Raw genomic sequence first — 14,651 nt, 5'->3', positions numbered from 1 at the left:
TGCATTTCTGCTTTCATGACTTTTATGTTTAGTGAGCTGGGGGTGATTCCTCCAAAATTTCCTTTTGTCCTCCACACATTTCAATTGTAAAATGTAATGCCTGCAGCACTTGATATTCCCAGGTGGTCTCCCATCCAAGTACTAACCAAGCCCAACATTGCTTAGCTTCTGAGATCAGACGAGATCAGGCTTATTCAAGGTGGTGTGGTCGCAGGCGATTGCATTTCTGCTTTCATGACTTTTATGTTTAGTGAGCTGGGGGTGATTCCTCCCAAATTTCCTTTTGTCCTCCACACATTTCAATTGTAAAATGTAATGCCTGCAGCACTTGATATTCCCAGGTGGTCTCCCATCCAAGTACTAACCAAGCCCAACATTGCTTAGCTTCTGAGATCAGGCTTATTCAAGGTGGTGTGGCCGCAGGCGATTGCATTTCTGCTTTCATGACTTTTATGTTTAGTGAGCTGGGGGTGATTCCTCCAAAATTTCCTTTTGTCCTCCACACATTTCAAATGTAAAATGTAATTACAAAAATGTAATGCCTGCAGCACTTGATATTCCCAGGTGGTCTCCCATCCAAGTACTAACCAAGCCCAACATTGCTTAGCTTCTGAGATAAGATGAGATCAGGCTTATTCAAGGTGGTGTGGCCGCAGGCGATTGCATTTCTGCTTTCATGACTTTTATGTTTAGTGAGCTGGGGGTGATTCCTCCAAAATTTCCTTTTGTCCTCCACACATTTCAATTGTAAAATGTAATGCCTGCAGCACTTGATATTCCCAGGTGGTCTCCCATCCAAGTACTAACCAAGCCCAACATTGCTTAGCTTCTGAGATCAGACGAGATCAGGCTTATTCAAGGTGGTGTGGCCGCAGGCGATTGCATTTCTGCTTTCATGACTTTTATGTTTAGTGAGCTGGGGGTGATTCCTCCAAAATTTCCTTTTGTCCTCCACACATTTCAATTGTAAAATGTAATGCCTGCAGCACTTGATATTCCCAGGTGGTCTCCCATCCAAGTACTAACCAAGCCCAACATTGCTTAGCTTCTGAGATCAGACGAGATCAGGCTTATTCAAGGTGGTGTGGCCGCAGGCGATTGCATTTCTGCTTTCATGACTTTTATGTTTAGTGAGCTGGGGGTGATTCCTCCAAAATTTCCTTTTGTCCTCCACACATTTCAATTGTAAAATGTAATGCCTGCAGCACTTGATATTCCCAGGTGGTCTCCCATCCAAGTACTAACCAAGCCCAACATTGCTTAGCTTCTGAGATCAGGCTTATTCAAGGTGGTGTGGCCGCAGGCGATTGCATTTCTGCTTTCATGACTTTTATGTTTAGTGAGCTGGGGGTGATTCCTCCAAAATTTCCTTTTGTCCTCCACACATTTCAATTGTAAAATGTAATGACAAAAATGTAATGCCTGCAGCACTTGATATTCCCAGGTGGTCTCCCATCCAAGTACTAACCAAGCCCAACATTGCTTAGCTTCTGAGATCAGACGAGATCAGGCTTATTCAAGGTGGTGTGGCCGCAGGCGATTGCATTTCTGCTTTCATGACTTTTATGTTTAGTGAGCTGGGGGTGATTCCTCCAAAATTTCCTTTTGTCCTCCACACATTTCAATTGTAAAATGTAATTACAAAAATGTAATGCCTGCAGCACTTGATATTCCCAGGTGGTCTCCCATCCAAGTACTAACCAAGCCCAACATTGCTTAGCTTCTGAGATCAGACGAGATCAGGCTTATTCAAGGTGGTGTGGCCGCAGGCGATTGCATTTCTGCTTTCATGACTTTTATGTTTAGTGAGCTGGGGGTGATTCCTCCAAAATTTCCTTTTGTCCTCCACACATTTCAATTGTAAAATGTAATTACAAAAATGTAATGCCTGCAGCACTTGATATTCCCAGGTGGTCTCCCATCCAAGTACTAACCAAGCCCAACATTGCTTAGCTTCTGAGATCAGACGAGATCAGGCTTATTCAAGGTGGTGTGGCCGCAGGCGATTGCATTTCTGCTTTCATGACTTTTATGTTTAGTGAGCTGGGGGTGATTCCTCCAAAATTTCCTTTTGTCCTCCACACATTTCTATTGTAAAATGTAATGACAAAAATGTAATGCCTGCAGCACTTGATATTCCCAGGTGGTCTCCCATCCAAGTACTAACCAAGCCCAACATTGCTTAGCTTCTGAGATCAGACGAGATCAGGCTTATTCAAGGTGGTGTGGCCGCAGGCGATTGCATTTCTGCTTTCATGACTTTTATGTTTAGTGAGCTGGGGGTGATTCCTCCAAAATTTCCTTTTGTCCTCCACACATTTCAATTGTAAAATGTAATGCCTGCAGCACTTGATATTCCCAGGTGGTCTCCCATCCAAGTACTAACCAAGCCCAACATTGCTTAGCTTCTGAGATCAGACGAGATCAGGCGAGACCAGGCTTATTCAAGGTGGTGTGGCCGCAGGCGATTGCATTTCTGCTTTCATGACTTTTATGTTTAGTGAGCTGGGGGTGATTCCTCCAAAATTTCCTTTTGTCCTCCACACATTTCAATTGTAAAATGTAATGCCTGCAGCACTTGATATTCCCAGGTGGTCTCCCATCCAAGTACTAACCAAGCCCAACATTGCTTAGCTTATGAGATCAGACGAGATCAGGCTTATTCAAGGTGGTGTGGCCGCAGGCGATTGCATTTCTGCTTTCATGACTTTTATGTTTAGTGAGCTGGGGGTGATTCCTCCAAAATTTCCTTTTGTCCTCCACACATTTCAATTGTAAAATGTAATTACAAAAATGTAATGCCTGCAGCACTTGATATTCCCAGGTGGTCTCCCATCCAAGTACTAACCAAGCCCAACATTGCTTAGCTTCGGAGATCAGACGAGATCAGGCTTATTCAAGGTGGTGTGGCCGCAGGCGATTGCATTTCTGCTTTCATGACTTTTATGTTTAGTGAGCTGGGGGTGATTCCTCCAAAATTTCCTTTTGTCCTCCACACATTTCAATTGTAAAATGTAATTACAAAAACGTAATGACTGCAGCACTTGATATTCCCAGGTGGTCTCCCATCCAAGTACTAACCAAGCCCAACATTGCTTAGCTTCTGAGATCAGACGAGATCAGGCTTATTCAAGGTGGTGTGGCCGCAGGCGATTGCATTTCTGCTTTCATGACTTTTATGTTTAGTGAGCTGGGGGTGATTCCTCCAAAATTTCCTTTTGTCCTCCACACATTTCAATTGTAAAATGTAATTACAAAAACGTAATGACTGCAGCACTTGATATTCCCAGGTGGTCTCCCATCCAAGTACTAACCAAGCCCAACATTGCTTAGCTTCTGAGATCAGACGAGATCAGGCTTATTCAAGGTGGTGTGGCCGCAGGCGATTGCATTTCTGCTTTCATGACTTTTATGTTTAGTGAGCTGGGGGTGATTCCTCCAAAATTTCCTTTTGTCCTCCACACATTTCAATTGTAAAATGTAATGCCTGCAGCACTTGATATTCCCAGGTGGTCTCCCATCCAAGTACTAACCAAGCCCAACATTGCTTAGCTTCTGAGATCAGACGAGATCAGGCGAGACCAGGCTTATTCAAGGTGGTGTGGCCGCAGGCGATTGCATTTCTGCTTTCATGACTTTTATGTTTAGTGAGCTGGGGGTAATTCCTCCAAAATTTCCTTTTGTCCTCCACACATTTCAATTGTAAAATGTAATGCCTGCAGCACTTGATATTCCCAGGTGGTCTCCCATCCAAGTACTAACCAAGCCCAACATTGCTTAGCTTCTGAGATCAGACGAGATCAGGCTTATTCAAGGTGGTGTGGCCGCAGGCGATTGCATTTCTGCTTTCATGACTTTTATGTTTAGTGAGCTGGGGGTGATTCCTCCAAAATTTCCTTTTGTCCTCCACACATTTCAATTGTAAAATGTAATTACAAAAATGTAATGCCTGCAGCACTTGATATTCCCAGGTGGTCTCCCATCCAAGTACTAACCAAGCCCAACATTGCTTAGTTTCGGAGATCAGACGAGATCAGGCTTATTCAAGGTGGTGTGGCCGCAGGCGATTGCATTTCTGCTTTCATGACTTTTATGTTTAGTGAGCTGGGGGTGATTCCTCCAAAATTTCCTTTTGTCCTCCACACATTTCAATTGTAAAATGTAATTACAAAAATGTAATGCCTGCAGCACTTGATATTCCCAGGTGGTCTCCCATCCAAGTACTAACCAAGCCCAACATTGCTTAGCTTCTGAGATCAGACGAGATCAGGCTTATTCAAGGTGGTGTGGCCGCAGGCGATTGCATTTCTGCTTTCATGACTTTTATGTTTAGTGAGCTGGGGGTGATTCCTCCAAAATTTCTTTTTGTCCTCCACACATTTCAATTGTAAAATGTAATGCCTGCAGCACTTGATATTCCCAGGTGGTCTCCCATCCAAGTACTAACCAAGCCCAACATTGCTTAGCTTCTGAGATCAGACGAGATCAGGCTTATTCAAGGTGGTGTGGCCGCAGGCGATTGCATTTCTGCTTTCATGACTTTTATGTTTAGTGAGCTGGGGGTGATTCCTCCAAAATTTCCTTTTGTCCTCCACACATTTCAATTGTAAAATGTAATGCCTGCAGCACTTGATATTCCCAGGTGGTCTCCCATCCAAGTACTAACCAAGCCCAACATTGCTTAGCTTCTGAGATCAGACGAGATCAGGCTTATTCAAGGTGGTGTGGCCGCAGGCGATTGCATTTCTGCTTTCATGACTTTTATGTTTAGTGAGCTGGGGGTGATTCCTCCAAAATTTCCTTTTGTCCTCCACACATTTCAATTGTAAAATGTAATTACAAAAATGTAATGCCTGCAGCACTTGATATTCCCAGGTGGTCTCCCATCCAAGTACTAACCAAGCCCAACATTGCTTGGCTTCTGAGATCAGACGAGATCAGGCTTATTCAAGGTGGTGTGGCCGCAGGCGATTGCATTTCTGCTTTCAAGACTTTTATGTTTAGTGAGCTGGGGGTGATTCCTCCAAAATTTCCTTTTGTCCTCCACACATTTCAATTGTAAAATGTAATGCCTGCAGCACTTGATATTCCCAGGTGGTCTCCCATCCAAGTACTAACCAAGCCCAACATTGCTTGGCTTCTGAGATCAGACGAGATCAGGCTTATTCAAGGTGGTGTGGCCGCAGGCGATTGCATTTCTGCTTTCATGACTTTTATGTTTAGTGAGCTGGGGGTGATTCCTCCAAAATTTCCTTTTGTCCTCCACACATTTCAATTGTAAAATGTAATTACAAAAATGTAATGCCTGCAGCACTTGATATTCCCAGGTGGTCTCCCATCCAAGTACTAACCAAGCCCAACATTGCTTAGCTTCTGAGATCAGACGAGAGCAGGCTTATTCAAGGTGGTGTGGCCACAGGCGATTGCATTTCTGCTTTCATGACTTTTATGTTTAGTGAGCTGGCGGTGATTCCTCCAAAATTTCCTTTTGTCCTCCACACATTTCAATTGTAAAATGTAATTACAAAAATGTAATGCCTGCAGCACTTGATATTCCCAGGTGGTCTCCCATCCAAGTACTAACCAAGCCCAACATTGCTTAGCTTCTGAGATCAGACGAGATCAGGCTTATTCAAGGTGGTGTGGCCGCAGGCGATTGCATTTCTGCTTTCATGACTTTTATGTTTAGTGAGCTGGGGGTGATTCCTCCAAAATTTCCTTTTGTCCTCCACACATTTCAATTGTAAAATGTAATGCCTGCAGCACTTGATATTCCCAGGTGGTCTCCCATCCAAGTACTAACCAAGCCCAACATTGCTTAGCTTCTGAGATCAGACGAGATCAGGCTTATTCAAGGTGGTGTGGCCGCAGGCGATTGCATTTCTGCTTTCATGACTTTTATGTTTAGTGAGCTGGGGGTGATTCCTCCAAAATTTCCTTTTGTCCTCCACACATTTCAATTGTAAAATGTAATGCCTGCAGCACTTGATATTCCCAGGTGGTCTCCCATCCAAGTACTAACCAAGCCCAACATTGCTTAGCTTCTGAGATCAGACGAGATCAGGCTTATTCAAGGTGGTGTGGCCGCAGGCGATTGCATTTCTGCTTTCATGACTTTTATGTTTAGTGAGCTGGGGGTGATTCCTCCAAAATTTCCTTTTGTCCTCCACACATTTCAATTGTAAAATGTAATTACAAAAATGTAATGCCTGCAGCACTTGATATTCCCAGGTGGTCTCCCATCCAAGTACTAACCAAGCCCAACATTGCTTAGCTTCTGAGATCAGACGAGATCAGGCTTATTCAAGGTGGTGTGGCCGCAGGCGATTGCATTTCTGCTTTCATGACTTTTATGTTTAGTGAGCTGGGGGTGATTCCTCCAAAATTTCCTTTTGTCCTCCACACATTTCAATTGTAAAATGTAATTACTAAAATGTAATGCCTGCAGCACTTGATATTCCCAGGTGGTCTCCCATCCAAGTACTAACCAAGCCCAACATTGCTTAGCTTCTGAGATCAGACGAGATCAGGCTTATTCAAGGTGGTGTGGCCGCAGGCGATTACATTTCTGCTTTCATGACTTTTATGTTTAGTGAGCTGGGGGTGATTCCTCCAAAATTTCCTTTTGTCCTCCACACATTTCAATTGTAAAATGTAATGCCTGCAGCACTTGATATTCCCAGGTGGTCTCCCATCCAAGTACTAACCAAGCCCAACATTGCTTAGCTTCTGAGATCAGACGAGATCAGGCTTATTCAAGGTGGTGTGGCCGCAGGCGATTGCATTTCTGCTTTCATGACTTTTATGTTTAGTGAGCTGGGGGTGATTCCTCCAAAATTTCCTTTTGTCCTCCACACATTTCAATTGTAAAATGTAATGCCTGCAGCACTTGATATTCCCAGGTGGTCTCCCATCCAAGTACTAACCAAGCCCAACATTGCTTAGCTTCTGAGATCAGACGAGATCAGGCTTATTCAAGGTGGTGTGGCCGCAGGCGATTGCATTTCTGCTTTCATGACTTTTATGTTTAGTGAGCTGGGGGTGATTCCTCTAAAATTTCCTTTTGTCCTCCACACATTTCAATTGTAAAATGTAATGCCTGCAGCACTTGATATTCCCAGGTGGTCTCCCATCCAAGTACTAACCAAGCCCAACATTGCTTAGCTTCTGAGATCAGACGAGATCAGGCTTATTCAAGGTGGTGTGGCCGCAGGCGATTGCATTTCTGCTTTCATGACTTTTATGTTTAGTGAGCTGGGGGTGATTCCTCCAAAATTTCCTTTTGTCCTCCACACATTTCAATTGTAAAATGTAATGCCTGCAGCACTTGATATTCCCAGGTGGTCTCCCATCCAAGTACTAACCAAGCCCAACATTGCTTAGCTTCTGAGATCAGACGAGATCAGGCTTATTCAAGGTGGTGTGGCCGCAGGTGATTGCATTTCTGCTTTCATGACTTTTATGTTTAGTGAGCTGGGGGTGATTCCTCCAAAATTTCCTTTTGTCCTCCACACATTTCAATTGTAAAATGTAATGCCTGCAGCACTTGATATTCCCAGGTGGTCTCCCATCCAAGTACTAACCAAGCCCAACATTGCTTAGCTTCTGAGATCAGACGAGATCAGGCTTATTCAAGGTGGTGTGGCCGCAGGCGTTTGCATTTCTGCTTTCATGACTTTTATGTTTAGTGAGCTGGGGGTGATTCCTCCAAAATTTCCTTTTGTCCTCCACACATTTCAATTGTAAAATGTAATGCCTGCAGCACTTGATATTCCCAGGTGGTCTCCCATCCAAGTACTAACCAAGCCCAACATTGCTTAGCTTCTGAGATCAGACGAGATCAGGCTTATTCAAGGTGGTGTGGCCGCAGGCGATTGCATTTCTGCTTTCATGACTTTTATGTTTAGTGAGCTGGGGGTGATTCCTCCAAAATTTCCTTTTGTCCTCCACACATTTCAATTGTAAAATGTAATGCCTGCAGCACTTGATATTCCCAGGTGGTCTCCCATCCAAGTACTAACCAAGCCCAACATTGCTTAGCTTCTGAGATCAGACGAGATCAGGCTTATTCAAGGTGGTGTGGCCGCAGGCGATTGCATTTCTGCTTTCATGACTTTTATGTTTAGTGAGCTGGGGGTGATTCCTCCAAAATTTCCTTTTGTCCTCCACACATTTCAATTGTAAAATGTAATTACAAAAATGTAATGCCTGCAGCACTTGATATTCCCAGGTGGTCTCCCATCCAAGTACTAACCAAGCCCAACATTGCTTGGCTTCTGAGATCAGACGAGATCAGGCTTATTCAAGGTGGTGTGGCCGCAGGCGATTGCATTTCTGCTTTCAAGACTTTTATGTTTAGTGAGCTGGGGGTGATTCCTCCAAAATTTCCTTTTGTCCTCCACACATTTCAATTGTAAAATGTAATGCCTGCAGCACTTGATATTCCCAGGTGGTCTCCCATCCAAGTACTAACCAAGCCCAACATTGCTTGGCTTCTGAGATCAGACGAGATCAGGCTTATTCAAGGTGGTGTGGCCGCAGGCGATTGCATTTCTGCTTTCATGACTTTTATGTTTAGTGAGCTGGGGGTGATTCCTCCAAAATTTCCTTTTGTCCTCCACACATTTCAATTGTAAAATGTAATTACAAAAATGTAATGCCTGCAGCACTTGATATTCCCAGGTGGTCTCCCATCCAAGTACTAACCAAGCCCAACATTGCTTAGCTTCTGAGATCAGACGAGAGCAGGCTTATTCAAGGTGGTGTGGCCACAGGCGATTGCATTTCTGCTTTCATGACTTTTATGTTTAGTGAGCTGGAGGTGATTCCTCCAAAATTTCCTTTTGTCCTCCACACATTTCAATTGTAAAATGTAATTACAAAAATGTAATGCCTGCAGCACTTGATATTCCCAGGTGGTCTCCCATCCAAGTACTAACCAAGCCCAACATTGCTTAGCTTCTGAGATCAGACGAGATCAGGCTTATTCAAGGTGGTGTGGCCGCAGACGATTGCATTTCTGCTTTCATGACTTTTATGTTTAGTGAGCTGGGGGTGATTCCTCCAAAATTTCCTTTTGTCCTCCACACATTTCAATTGTAAAATGTAATGCCTGCAGCACTTGATATTCCCAGGTGGTCTCCCATCCAAGTACTAACCAAGCCCAACATTGCTTAGCTTCTGAGATCAGACGAGATCAGGCTTATTCAAGGTGGTGTGGCCGCAGGCGATTGCATTTCTGCTTTCATGACTTTTATGTTTAGTGAGCTGGGGGTGATTCCTCCAAAATTTCCTTTTGTCCTCCACACATTTCAATTGTAAAATGTAATTACAAAAATGTAATGCCTGCAGCACTTGATATTCCCAGGTGGTCTCCCATCCAAGTACTAACCAAGCCCAACATTGCTTAGCTTCTGAGATCAGACGAGATCAGGCTTATTCAAGGTGGTGTGGCCGCAGGTGATTGCATTTCTGCTTTCATGACTTTTATGTTTAGTGAGCTGGGGGTGATTCCTCCAAAATTTCCTTTTGTCCTCCACACATTTCAATTGTAAAATGTAATTACTAAAATGTAATGCCTGCAGCACTTGATATTCCCAGGTGGTCTCCCATCCAAGTACTAACCAAGCCCAACATTGCTTAGCTTCTGAGATCAGACGAGATCAGGCTTATTCAAGGTGGTGTGGCCGCAGGCGATTGCATTTCTGCTTTCATGACTTTTATGTTTAGTGAGCTGGGGGTGATTCCTCCAAAATTTCCTTTTGTCCTCCACACATTTCAATTGTAAAATGTAATTACAAAAATGTAATGCCTGCAGCACTTGATATTCCCAGGTGGTCTCCCATCCAAGTACTAACCAAGCCCAACATTGCTTAGCTTCTGAGATCAGACGAGATCAGGCTTATTCAAGGTGGTGTGGCCGCAGGCGATTGCTGTTCTGCTTTCATGACTTTTATGTTTAGTGAGCTGGGGGTGATTCCTCCAAAATTTCCTTTTGTCCTCCACACATTTCAATTGTAAAATGTAATGCCTGCAGCACTTGATATTCCCAGGTGGTCTCCCATCCAAGTACTAACCAAGCCCAACATTGCTTAGCTTCTGAGATCAGACGAGATCAGGCTTATTCAAGGTGGTGTGGCCGCAGGCGATTGCGTTTCTGCTTTCATGACTTTTATGTTTAGTGAGCTGGGGGTGATTCCTCCAAAATTTCCTTTTGTCCTCCACACATTTCAATTGTAAAATGTAATTACAAAAATGTAATGCCTGCAGCACTTGATATTCCCAGGTGGTCTCCCATCCAAGTACTAACCAAGCCCAACATTGCTTAGCTTCTGAGATCAGACGAGATCAGGCTTATTCAAGGTGGTGTGGCCGCAGGCGATTGCATTTCTGCTTTCATGACTTTTATGTTTAGTGAGCTGGGGGTGATTCCTCCAAAATTTCCTTTTGTCCTCCACACATTTCAATTGTAAAATGTAATGCCTGCAGCACTTGATATTCCCAGGTGGTCTCCCATCCAAGTACTAACCAAGCCCAACATTGCTTAGCTTCTGAGATCAGACGAGATCAGGCTTATTCAAGGTGGTGTGGCCGCAGGCGATTGCATTTCTGCTTTCATGACTTTTATGTTTAGTGAGCTGGGGGTGATTCCTCCAAAATTTCCTTTTGTCCTCCACACATTTCAATTGTAAAATGTAATTACAAAAATGTAATGCCTGCAGCACTTGATATTCCCAGGTGGTCTCCCATCCAAGTACTAACCAAGCCCAACATTGCTTAGCTTCTGAGATCAGACGAGATCAGGCTTATTCAAGGTGGTGTGGCCGCAGGCGATTGCATTTCTGCTTTCATGACTTTTATGTTTAGTGAGCTGGGGGTGATTCCTCCAAAATTTCCTTTTGTCCTCCACACATTTCAATTGTAAAATGTAATGCCTGCAGCACTTGATATTCCCAGGTGGTCTCCCATCCAAGTACTAACCAAGCCCAACATTGCTTAGCTTCTGAGATCAGACGAGATCAGGCTTATTCAAGGTGGTGTGGCCGCAGGCGATTGCATTTCTGCTTTCATGACTTTTATGTTTAGTGAGCTGGGGGTGATTCCTCCAAAATTTCCTTTTGTCCTCCACACATTTCAATTGTAAAATGTAATGCCTGCAGCACTTGATATTCCCAGGTGGTCTCCCATCCAAGTACTAACCAAGCCCAACATTGCTTAGCTTCTGAGATCAGACGAGATCAGGCTTATTCAAGGTGGTGTGGCCGCAGGCGATTGCATTTCTGCTTTCATGACTTTTATGTTTAGTGAGCTGGGGGTGATTCCTCCAAAATTTCCTTTTGTCCTCCACACATTTCAATTGTAAAATGTAATGCCTGCAGCACTTGATATTCCCAGGTGGTCTCCCATCCAAGTACTAACCAAGCCCAACATTGCTTAGCTTCTGAGATCAGACGAGATCAGGCTTATTCAAGGTGGTGTGGCCGCAGGCGATTGCATTTCTGCTTTCATGACTTTTATGTTTAGTGAGCTGGGGGTGATTCCTCCAAAATTTCCTTTTGTCCTCCACACATTTCAATTGTAAAATGTAATTACAAAAATGTAATGCCTGCAGCACTTGATATTCCCAGGTGGTCTCCCATCCAAGTACTAACCAAGCCCAACATTGCTTAGCTTCTGAGATCAGACGAGATCAGGCTTATTCAAGGTGGTGAGGCCGCAGGCGATTGCATTTCTGCTTTCATGACTTTTATGTTTAGTGAGCTGGGGGTGATTCCTCCAAAATTTCCTTTTGTCCTCCACACATTTCAATTGTAAAATGTAATGCCTGCAACACTTGATATTCCCAGGTGGTCTCCCATCCAAGTACTAACCAAGCCCAACATTGCTTAGCTTCTGAGATCAGACGAGATCAGGCTTATTCAAGGTGGTGTGGCCGCAGGCGATTGCATTTCTGCTTTCATGACTTTTATGTTTAGTGAGCTGGGGGTGATTCCTCCAAAATTTCCTTTTGTCCTCCACACATTTCAATTGTAAAATGTAATTACAAAAATGTAATGCCTGCAGCACTTGATATTCCCAGGTGGTCTCCCATCCAAGTACTAACCAAGCCCAACATTGCTTAGCTTCTGAGATCAGACGAGATCAGGCTTATTCAAGGTGGTGTGGCCGCAGGCGATTGCATTTCTGCTTTCATGACTTTTATGTTTAGTGAGCTGGGGGTGATTCCTCCAAAATTTCCTTTTGTCCTCCACACATTTCAATTGTAAAATGTAATTACAAAAATGTAATGCCTGCAGCACTTGATATTCCCAGGTGGTCTCCCATCCAAGTACTAACCAAGCCCAACATTGCTTAGCTTCTGAGATCAGACGAGATCAGGCTTATTCAAGGTGGTGTGGCCGCAGGCGATTGCATTTCTGCTTTCATGACTTTTATGTTTAGTGAGCTGGGGGTGATTCCTCCAAAATTTCCTTTTGTCCTCCACACATTTCTATTGTAAAATGTAATTACAAAAATGTAATGCCTGCAGCACTTGATATTCCCAGGTGGTCTCCCATCCAAGTACTAACCAAGCCCAACATTGCTTAGCTTCTGAGATCAGACGAGATCAGGCTTATTCAAGGTGGTGTGGCCGCAGGCGATTGCATTTCTGCTTTCATGACTTTTATGTTTAGTGAGCTGGGGGTGATTCCTCCAAAATTTCCTTTTGTCCTCCACACATTTCAATTGTAAAATGTAATGCCTGCAGCACTTGATATTCCCAGGTGGTCTCCCATCCAAGTACTAACCAAGCCCAACATTGCTTAGCTTCTGAGATCAGACGAGATCAGGCTTATTCAAGGTGGTGTGGCCGCAGGCGATTGCATTTCTGCTTTCATGACTTTTATGTTTAGTGAGCTGGGGGTGATTCCTCCAAAATTTCCTTTTGTCCTCCACACATTTCAATTGTAAAATGTAATGCCTGCAGCACTTGATATTCCCAGGTGGTCTCCCATCCAAGTACTAACCAAGCCCAACATTGCTTAGCTTCTGAGATCAGACGAGATCAGGCTTATTCAAGGTGGTGTGGCCGCAGGCGATTGCATTTCTGCTTTCATGACTTTTATGTTTAGTGAGCTGGGGGTGATTCCTCCAAAATTTCCTTTTGTCCTCCACACATTTCAATTGTAAAATGTAATTACAAAAATGTAATGCCTGCAGCACTTGATATTCCCAGGTGGTCTCCCATCCAAGTACTAACCAAGCCCAACATTGCTTAGCTTCTGAGATCAGACGAGATCAGGCTTATTCAAGGTGGTGTGGCCGCAGGCGATTGCATTTCTGCTTTCATGACTTTTATGTTTAGTGAGCTGGGGGTGATTCCTCCAAAATTTCCTTTTGTCCTCCACACATTTCAATTGTAAAATGTAATGCCTGCAGCACTTGATATTCCCAGGTGGTCTCCCATCCAAGTACTAACCAAGCCCAACATTGCTTAGCTTCTGAGATCAGACGAGATCAGGCTTATTCAAGGTGGTGTGGCCGCAGGCGATTGCATTTCTGCTTTCATGACTTTTATGTTTAGTGAGCTGGGGGTGATTCCTCCAAAATTTCCTTTTGTCCTCCACACATTTCAATTGTAAAATGTAATGCCTGCAGCACTTGATATTCCCAGGTGGTCTCCCATCCAAGTACTAACCAAGCCCAACATTGCTTAGCTTCTGAGATCAGACGAGATCAAGCTTATTCAAGGTGGTGTGGCCGCAGGCGAGTGCTGTTCTGCTTTCATGACTTTTATGTTTAGTGAGCTGGGGGTGATTCCTCCAAAATTTCCTTTTGTCCTCCACACATTTCAATTGTAAAATGTAATTACAAAAATGTAATGCCTGCAGCACTTGATATTCCCAGGTGGTCTCCCATCCAAGTACTAACCAAGCCCAACATTGCTTAGCTTCTGAGATCAGATGAGATCAGGCTTATTCAAGGTGGTGTGGTCGCAGGCGATTGCATTTCTGCTTTCATGACTTTTATGTTTAGTGAGCTGGGGGTGATTCCTCCAAAATTTCCTTTTGTCCTCCACACATTTCAATTGTAAAATGTAATGCCTGCAGCACTTGATATTCCCAGGTGGTCTCCCATCCAAGTACTAACCAAGCCCAACATTGCTTAGCTTCTGAGATCAGACGAGATCAAGCTTATTCAAGGTGGTGTGGCCGCAGGCGATTGCATTTCTGCTTTCATGACTTTTATGTTTAGTGAGCTGGGGGTGATTCCTCCAAAATTTCCTTTTGTCCTCCACACATTTCAATTGTAAAATGTAATTACAAAAATGTAATGCCTGCAGCACTTGATATTCCCAGGTGGTCTCCCATCCAAGTACTAACCAAGCCCAACATTGCTTAGCTTCTGAGATCAGACGAGATCAGGCTTATTCAAGGTGGTGTGGCCGCAGGCGATTGCTTTTCTGCTTTCATGACTTTTATGTTTAGTGAGCTGGGGGTGATTCCTCCAAAATTTCCTTTTGTCCTCCACACATTTCAATTGTAAAATGTAATGCCTGCAGCACTTGATATTCCCAGGTGGTCTCCCATCCAAGTACTAACCAAGCCCAACTTGCTTAGCTTCTGAGATCAGACGAGATCAGGCTTATTCAAGGTGGTGTGGCCGCAGGC

General features: G+C 43.9%; 61 non-coding genes and 4 pseudogenes across 61 annotated transcripts; all 65 read right to left on the bottom strand.

Annotated features, from left to right (window-relative positions):
- Positions 1–97: 97 nt before the first annotated feature.
- On the bottom strand, positions 98–216 carry LOC131711356 (5S ribosomal RNA). Its single transcript, XR_009313240.1, has one exon. It is a non-coding gene; the product is annotated as a 5S ribosomal RNA (ribosomal RNA).
- A 100-nt stretch (positions 217–316) lies between these two features.
- Positions 317–425, bottom strand: LOC131714525 (5S ribosomal RNA; annotated as a pseudogene).
- Positions 426–539: 114 nt separating this feature from the next.
- LOC131712808 (5S ribosomal RNA) lies at positions 540–658 on the bottom strand. The gene has a single exon (XR_009314697.1). It is a non-coding gene; the product is annotated as a 5S ribosomal RNA (ribosomal RNA).
- Positions 659–758: 100 nt separating this feature from the next.
- Positions 759–877, bottom strand: LOC131712349 (5S ribosomal RNA). Its single transcript, XR_009314244.1, has one exon. It is a non-coding gene; the product is annotated as a 5S ribosomal RNA (ribosomal RNA).
- A 100-nt stretch (positions 878–977) lies between these two features.
- LOC131712338 (5S ribosomal RNA) lies at positions 978–1,096 on the bottom strand. The gene has a single exon (XR_009314233.1). It is a non-coding gene; the product is annotated as a 5S ribosomal RNA (ribosomal RNA).
- A 100-nt stretch (positions 1,097–1,196) lies between these two features.
- On the bottom strand, positions 1,197–1,305 carry LOC131714524 (5S ribosomal RNA; annotated as a pseudogene).
- Positions 1,306–1,419: 114 nt separating this feature from the next.
- On the bottom strand, positions 1,420–1,538 carry LOC131712328 (5S ribosomal RNA). The gene has a single exon (XR_009314223.1). It is a non-coding gene; the product is annotated as a 5S ribosomal RNA (ribosomal RNA).
- Positions 1,539–1,652: 114 nt separating this feature from the next.
- On the bottom strand, positions 1,653–1,771 carry LOC131712317 (5S ribosomal RNA). The gene has a single exon (XR_009314212.1). It is a non-coding gene; the product is annotated as a 5S ribosomal RNA (ribosomal RNA).
- A 114-nt stretch (positions 1,772–1,885) lies between these two features.
- On the bottom strand, positions 1,886–2,004 carry LOC131712306 (5S ribosomal RNA). Its single transcript, XR_009314201.1, has one exon. It is a non-coding gene; the product is annotated as a 5S ribosomal RNA (ribosomal RNA).
- Positions 2,005–2,118: 114 nt separating this feature from the next.
- LOC131712298 (5S ribosomal RNA) lies at positions 2,119–2,237 on the bottom strand. Its single transcript, XR_009314191.1, has one exon. It is a non-coding gene; the product is annotated as a 5S ribosomal RNA (ribosomal RNA).
- Positions 2,238–2,337: 100 nt separating this feature from the next.
- Positions 2,338–2,466, bottom strand: LOC131713392 (5S ribosomal RNA; annotated as a pseudogene).
- Positions 2,467–2,566: 100 nt separating this feature from the next.
- Positions 2,567–2,685, bottom strand: LOC131712235 (5S ribosomal RNA). The gene has a single exon (XR_009314128.1). It is a non-coding gene; the product is annotated as a 5S ribosomal RNA (ribosomal RNA).
- Positions 2,686–2,799: 114 nt separating this feature from the next.
- Positions 2,800–2,918, bottom strand: LOC131711771 (5S ribosomal RNA). Its single transcript, XR_009313659.1, has one exon. It is a non-coding gene; the product is annotated as a 5S ribosomal RNA (ribosomal RNA).
- A 114-nt stretch (positions 2,919–3,032) lies between these two features.
- LOC131710549 (5S ribosomal RNA) lies at positions 3,033–3,151 on the bottom strand. Its single transcript, XR_009312425.1, has one exon. It is a non-coding gene; the product is annotated as a 5S ribosomal RNA (ribosomal RNA).
- A 114-nt stretch (positions 3,152–3,265) lies between these two features.
- LOC131710548 (5S ribosomal RNA) lies at positions 3,266–3,384 on the bottom strand. The gene has a single exon (XR_009312424.1). It is a non-coding gene; the product is annotated as a 5S ribosomal RNA (ribosomal RNA).
- Positions 3,385–3,484: 100 nt separating this feature from the next.
- Positions 3,485–3,613, bottom strand: LOC131713391 (5S ribosomal RNA; annotated as a pseudogene).
- A 100-nt stretch (positions 3,614–3,713) lies between these two features.
- LOC131712286 (5S ribosomal RNA) lies at positions 3,714–3,832 on the bottom strand. The gene has a single exon (XR_009314179.1). It is a non-coding gene; the product is annotated as a 5S ribosomal RNA (ribosomal RNA).
- Positions 3,833–3,946: 114 nt separating this feature from the next.
- Positions 3,947–4,065, bottom strand: LOC131712302 (5S ribosomal RNA). Its single transcript, XR_009314197.1, has one exon. It is a non-coding gene; the product is annotated as a 5S ribosomal RNA (ribosomal RNA).
- A 114-nt stretch (positions 4,066–4,179) lies between these two features.
- On the bottom strand, positions 4,180–4,298 carry LOC131712275 (5S ribosomal RNA). Its single transcript, XR_009314168.1, has one exon. It is a non-coding gene; the product is annotated as a 5S ribosomal RNA (ribosomal RNA).
- A 100-nt stretch (positions 4,299–4,398) lies between these two features.
- On the bottom strand, positions 4,399–4,517 carry LOC131712264 (5S ribosomal RNA). Its single transcript, XR_009314157.1, has one exon. It is a non-coding gene; the product is annotated as a 5S ribosomal RNA (ribosomal RNA).
- A 100-nt stretch (positions 4,518–4,617) lies between these two features.
- Positions 4,618–4,736, bottom strand: LOC131712253 (5S ribosomal RNA). The gene has a single exon (XR_009314146.1). It is a non-coding gene; the product is annotated as a 5S ribosomal RNA (ribosomal RNA).
- Positions 4,737–4,850: 114 nt separating this feature from the next.
- On the bottom strand, positions 4,851–4,969 carry LOC131710587 (5S ribosomal RNA). The gene has a single exon (XR_009312469.1). It is a non-coding gene; the product is annotated as a 5S ribosomal RNA (ribosomal RNA).
- Positions 4,970–5,069: 100 nt separating this feature from the next.
- Positions 5,070–5,188, bottom strand: LOC131710586 (5S ribosomal RNA). Its single transcript, XR_009312468.1, has one exon. It is a non-coding gene; the product is annotated as a 5S ribosomal RNA (ribosomal RNA).
- A 114-nt stretch (positions 5,189–5,302) lies between these two features.
- Positions 5,303–5,421, bottom strand: LOC131713140 (5S ribosomal RNA). The gene has a single exon (XR_009315026.1). It is a non-coding gene; the product is annotated as a 5S ribosomal RNA (ribosomal RNA).
- Positions 5,422–5,535: 114 nt separating this feature from the next.
- On the bottom strand, positions 5,536–5,654 carry LOC131712242 (5S ribosomal RNA). The gene has a single exon (XR_009314135.1). It is a non-coding gene; the product is annotated as a 5S ribosomal RNA (ribosomal RNA).
- A 100-nt stretch (positions 5,655–5,754) lies between these two features.
- On the bottom strand, positions 5,755–5,873 carry LOC131712231 (5S ribosomal RNA). Its single transcript, XR_009314124.1, has one exon. It is a non-coding gene; the product is annotated as a 5S ribosomal RNA (ribosomal RNA).
- Positions 5,874–5,973: 100 nt separating this feature from the next.
- Positions 5,974–6,092, bottom strand: LOC131712222 (5S ribosomal RNA). The gene has a single exon (XR_009314115.1). It is a non-coding gene; the product is annotated as a 5S ribosomal RNA (ribosomal RNA).
- Positions 6,093–6,206: 114 nt separating this feature from the next.
- On the bottom strand, positions 6,207–6,325 carry LOC131712211 (5S ribosomal RNA). Its single transcript, XR_009314104.1, has one exon. It is a non-coding gene; the product is annotated as a 5S ribosomal RNA (ribosomal RNA).
- A 114-nt stretch (positions 6,326–6,439) lies between these two features.
- On the bottom strand, positions 6,440–6,558 carry LOC131712200 (5S ribosomal RNA). Its single transcript, XR_009314093.1, has one exon. It is a non-coding gene; the product is annotated as a 5S ribosomal RNA (ribosomal RNA).
- A 100-nt stretch (positions 6,559–6,658) lies between these two features.
- LOC131712189 (5S ribosomal RNA) lies at positions 6,659–6,777 on the bottom strand. The gene has a single exon (XR_009314082.1). It is a non-coding gene; the product is annotated as a 5S ribosomal RNA (ribosomal RNA).
- Positions 6,778–6,877: 100 nt separating this feature from the next.
- On the bottom strand, positions 6,878–6,996 carry LOC131712179 (5S ribosomal RNA). Its single transcript, XR_009314071.1, has one exon. It is a non-coding gene; the product is annotated as a 5S ribosomal RNA (ribosomal RNA).
- Positions 6,997–7,096: 100 nt separating this feature from the next.
- Positions 7,097–7,215, bottom strand: LOC131712169 (5S ribosomal RNA). Its single transcript, XR_009314060.1, has one exon. It is a non-coding gene; the product is annotated as a 5S ribosomal RNA (ribosomal RNA).
- Positions 7,216–7,315: 100 nt separating this feature from the next.
- On the bottom strand, positions 7,316–7,434 carry LOC131710807 (5S ribosomal RNA). The gene has a single exon (XR_009312689.1). It is a non-coding gene; the product is annotated as a 5S ribosomal RNA (ribosomal RNA).
- Positions 7,435–7,534: 100 nt separating this feature from the next.
- Positions 7,535–7,653, bottom strand: LOC131712157 (5S ribosomal RNA). Its single transcript, XR_009314049.1, has one exon. It is a non-coding gene; the product is annotated as a 5S ribosomal RNA (ribosomal RNA).
- Positions 7,654–7,753: 100 nt separating this feature from the next.
- On the bottom strand, positions 7,754–7,872 carry LOC131712146 (5S ribosomal RNA). The gene has a single exon (XR_009314038.1). It is a non-coding gene; the product is annotated as a 5S ribosomal RNA (ribosomal RNA).
- Positions 7,873–7,972: 100 nt separating this feature from the next.
- On the bottom strand, positions 7,973–8,091 carry LOC131712138 (5S ribosomal RNA). The gene has a single exon (XR_009314028.1). It is a non-coding gene; the product is annotated as a 5S ribosomal RNA (ribosomal RNA).
- Positions 8,092–8,205: 114 nt separating this feature from the next.
- On the bottom strand, positions 8,206–8,324 carry LOC131710584 (5S ribosomal RNA). The gene has a single exon (XR_009312466.1). It is a non-coding gene; the product is annotated as a 5S ribosomal RNA (ribosomal RNA).
- A 100-nt stretch (positions 8,325–8,424) lies between these two features.
- Positions 8,425–8,543, bottom strand: LOC131710583 (5S ribosomal RNA). The gene has a single exon (XR_009312465.1). It is a non-coding gene; the product is annotated as a 5S ribosomal RNA (ribosomal RNA).
- Positions 8,544–8,657: 114 nt separating this feature from the next.
- LOC131713139 (5S ribosomal RNA) lies at positions 8,658–8,776 on the bottom strand. Its single transcript, XR_009315025.1, has one exon. It is a non-coding gene; the product is annotated as a 5S ribosomal RNA (ribosomal RNA).
- A 114-nt stretch (positions 8,777–8,890) lies between these two features.
- On the bottom strand, positions 8,891–9,009 carry LOC131710074 (5S ribosomal RNA). Its single transcript, XR_009311944.1, has one exon. It is a non-coding gene; the product is annotated as a 5S ribosomal RNA (ribosomal RNA).
- A 100-nt stretch (positions 9,010–9,109) lies between these two features.
- LOC131712127 (5S ribosomal RNA) lies at positions 9,110–9,228 on the bottom strand. The gene has a single exon (XR_009314016.1). It is a non-coding gene; the product is annotated as a 5S ribosomal RNA (ribosomal RNA).
- Positions 9,229–9,342: 114 nt separating this feature from the next.
- Positions 9,343–9,461, bottom strand: LOC131710806 (5S ribosomal RNA). The gene has a single exon (XR_009312688.1). It is a non-coding gene; the product is annotated as a 5S ribosomal RNA (ribosomal RNA).
- A 114-nt stretch (positions 9,462–9,575) lies between these two features.
- Positions 9,576–9,694, bottom strand: LOC131712116 (5S ribosomal RNA). The gene has a single exon (XR_009314005.1). It is a non-coding gene; the product is annotated as a 5S ribosomal RNA (ribosomal RNA).
- A 114-nt stretch (positions 9,695–9,808) lies between these two features.
- LOC131712105 (5S ribosomal RNA) lies at positions 9,809–9,927 on the bottom strand. Its single transcript, XR_009313994.1, has one exon. It is a non-coding gene; the product is annotated as a 5S ribosomal RNA (ribosomal RNA).
- A 100-nt stretch (positions 9,928–10,027) lies between these two features.
- Positions 10,028–10,146, bottom strand: LOC131712095 (5S ribosomal RNA). The gene has a single exon (XR_009313984.1). It is a non-coding gene; the product is annotated as a 5S ribosomal RNA (ribosomal RNA).
- Positions 10,147–10,260: 114 nt separating this feature from the next.
- On the bottom strand, positions 10,261–10,379 carry LOC131712084 (5S ribosomal RNA). Its single transcript, XR_009313973.1, has one exon. It is a non-coding gene; the product is annotated as a 5S ribosomal RNA (ribosomal RNA).
- A 100-nt stretch (positions 10,380–10,479) lies between these two features.
- On the bottom strand, positions 10,480–10,598 carry LOC131712072 (5S ribosomal RNA). The gene has a single exon (XR_009313961.1). It is a non-coding gene; the product is annotated as a 5S ribosomal RNA (ribosomal RNA).
- Positions 10,599–10,712: 114 nt separating this feature from the next.
- Positions 10,713–10,831, bottom strand: LOC131712061 (5S ribosomal RNA). The gene has a single exon (XR_009313950.1). It is a non-coding gene; the product is annotated as a 5S ribosomal RNA (ribosomal RNA).
- Positions 10,832–10,931: 100 nt separating this feature from the next.
- Positions 10,932–11,050, bottom strand: LOC131712051 (5S ribosomal RNA). The gene has a single exon (XR_009313940.1). It is a non-coding gene; the product is annotated as a 5S ribosomal RNA (ribosomal RNA).
- Positions 11,051–11,150: 100 nt separating this feature from the next.
- LOC131712040 (5S ribosomal RNA) lies at positions 11,151–11,269 on the bottom strand. The gene has a single exon (XR_009313929.1). It is a non-coding gene; the product is annotated as a 5S ribosomal RNA (ribosomal RNA).
- A 100-nt stretch (positions 11,270–11,369) lies between these two features.
- Positions 11,370–11,488, bottom strand: LOC131712029 (5S ribosomal RNA). The gene has a single exon (XR_009313918.1). It is a non-coding gene; the product is annotated as a 5S ribosomal RNA (ribosomal RNA).
- A 114-nt stretch (positions 11,489–11,602) lies between these two features.
- On the bottom strand, positions 11,603–11,721 carry LOC131710957 (5S ribosomal RNA). The gene has a single exon (XR_009312839.1). It is a non-coding gene; the product is annotated as a 5S ribosomal RNA (ribosomal RNA).
- A 100-nt stretch (positions 11,722–11,821) lies between these two features.
- Positions 11,822–11,940, bottom strand: LOC131710461 (5S ribosomal RNA). Its single transcript, XR_009312333.1, has one exon. It is a non-coding gene; the product is annotated as a 5S ribosomal RNA (ribosomal RNA).
- Positions 11,941–12,054: 114 nt separating this feature from the next.
- On the bottom strand, positions 12,055–12,173 carry LOC131712018 (5S ribosomal RNA). The gene has a single exon (XR_009313907.1). It is a non-coding gene; the product is annotated as a 5S ribosomal RNA (ribosomal RNA).
- A 114-nt stretch (positions 12,174–12,287) lies between these two features.
- Positions 12,288–12,406, bottom strand: LOC131712007 (5S ribosomal RNA). The gene has a single exon (XR_009313896.1). It is a non-coding gene; the product is annotated as a 5S ribosomal RNA (ribosomal RNA).
- A 114-nt stretch (positions 12,407–12,520) lies between these two features.
- Positions 12,521–12,639, bottom strand: LOC131711996 (5S ribosomal RNA). The gene has a single exon (XR_009313885.1). It is a non-coding gene; the product is annotated as a 5S ribosomal RNA (ribosomal RNA).
- A 100-nt stretch (positions 12,640–12,739) lies between these two features.
- Positions 12,740–12,858, bottom strand: LOC131711986 (5S ribosomal RNA). Its single transcript, XR_009313875.1, has one exon. It is a non-coding gene; the product is annotated as a 5S ribosomal RNA (ribosomal RNA).
- A 100-nt stretch (positions 12,859–12,958) lies between these two features.
- Positions 12,959–13,077, bottom strand: LOC131711975 (5S ribosomal RNA). Its single transcript, XR_009313864.1, has one exon. It is a non-coding gene; the product is annotated as a 5S ribosomal RNA (ribosomal RNA).
- A 114-nt stretch (positions 13,078–13,191) lies between these two features.
- Positions 13,192–13,310, bottom strand: LOC131711963 (5S ribosomal RNA). The gene has a single exon (XR_009313852.1). It is a non-coding gene; the product is annotated as a 5S ribosomal RNA (ribosomal RNA).
- Positions 13,311–13,410: 100 nt separating this feature from the next.
- LOC131711952 (5S ribosomal RNA) lies at positions 13,411–13,529 on the bottom strand. Its single transcript, XR_009313841.1, has one exon. It is a non-coding gene; the product is annotated as a 5S ribosomal RNA (ribosomal RNA).
- Positions 13,530–13,629: 100 nt separating this feature from the next.
- On the bottom strand, positions 13,630–13,748 carry LOC131710488 (5S ribosomal RNA). Its single transcript, XR_009312360.1, has one exon. It is a non-coding gene; the product is annotated as a 5S ribosomal RNA (ribosomal RNA).
- A 114-nt stretch (positions 13,749–13,862) lies between these two features.
- On the bottom strand, positions 13,863–13,981 carry LOC131710547 (5S ribosomal RNA). The gene has a single exon (XR_009312422.1). It is a non-coding gene; the product is annotated as a 5S ribosomal RNA (ribosomal RNA).
- Positions 13,982–14,081: 100 nt separating this feature from the next.
- Positions 14,082–14,200, bottom strand: LOC131710487 (5S ribosomal RNA). Its single transcript, XR_009312359.1, has one exon. It is a non-coding gene; the product is annotated as a 5S ribosomal RNA (ribosomal RNA).
- A 114-nt stretch (positions 14,201–14,314) lies between these two features.
- LOC131711941 (5S ribosomal RNA) lies at positions 14,315–14,433 on the bottom strand. The gene has a single exon (XR_009313830.1). It is a non-coding gene; the product is annotated as a 5S ribosomal RNA (ribosomal RNA).
- A 100-nt stretch (positions 14,434–14,533) lies between these two features.
- Positions 14,534–14,651, bottom strand: LOC131712409 (5S ribosomal RNA). Its single transcript, XR_009314302.1, has one exon. It is a non-coding gene; the product is annotated as a 5S ribosomal RNA (ribosomal RNA).

This window comes from Acipenser ruthenus, chromosome 44, assembly GCF_902713425.1.
Source record: "Acipenser ruthenus chromosome 44, fAciRut3.2 maternal haplotype, whole genome shotgun sequence".
Classification (NCBI taxonomy): Eukaryota; Metazoa; Chordata; class Actinopteri; order Acipenseriformes; family Acipenseridae; genus Acipenser; species Acipenser ruthenus.
This window is presented reverse-complemented; position numbering and strand designations above follow the sequence as displayed.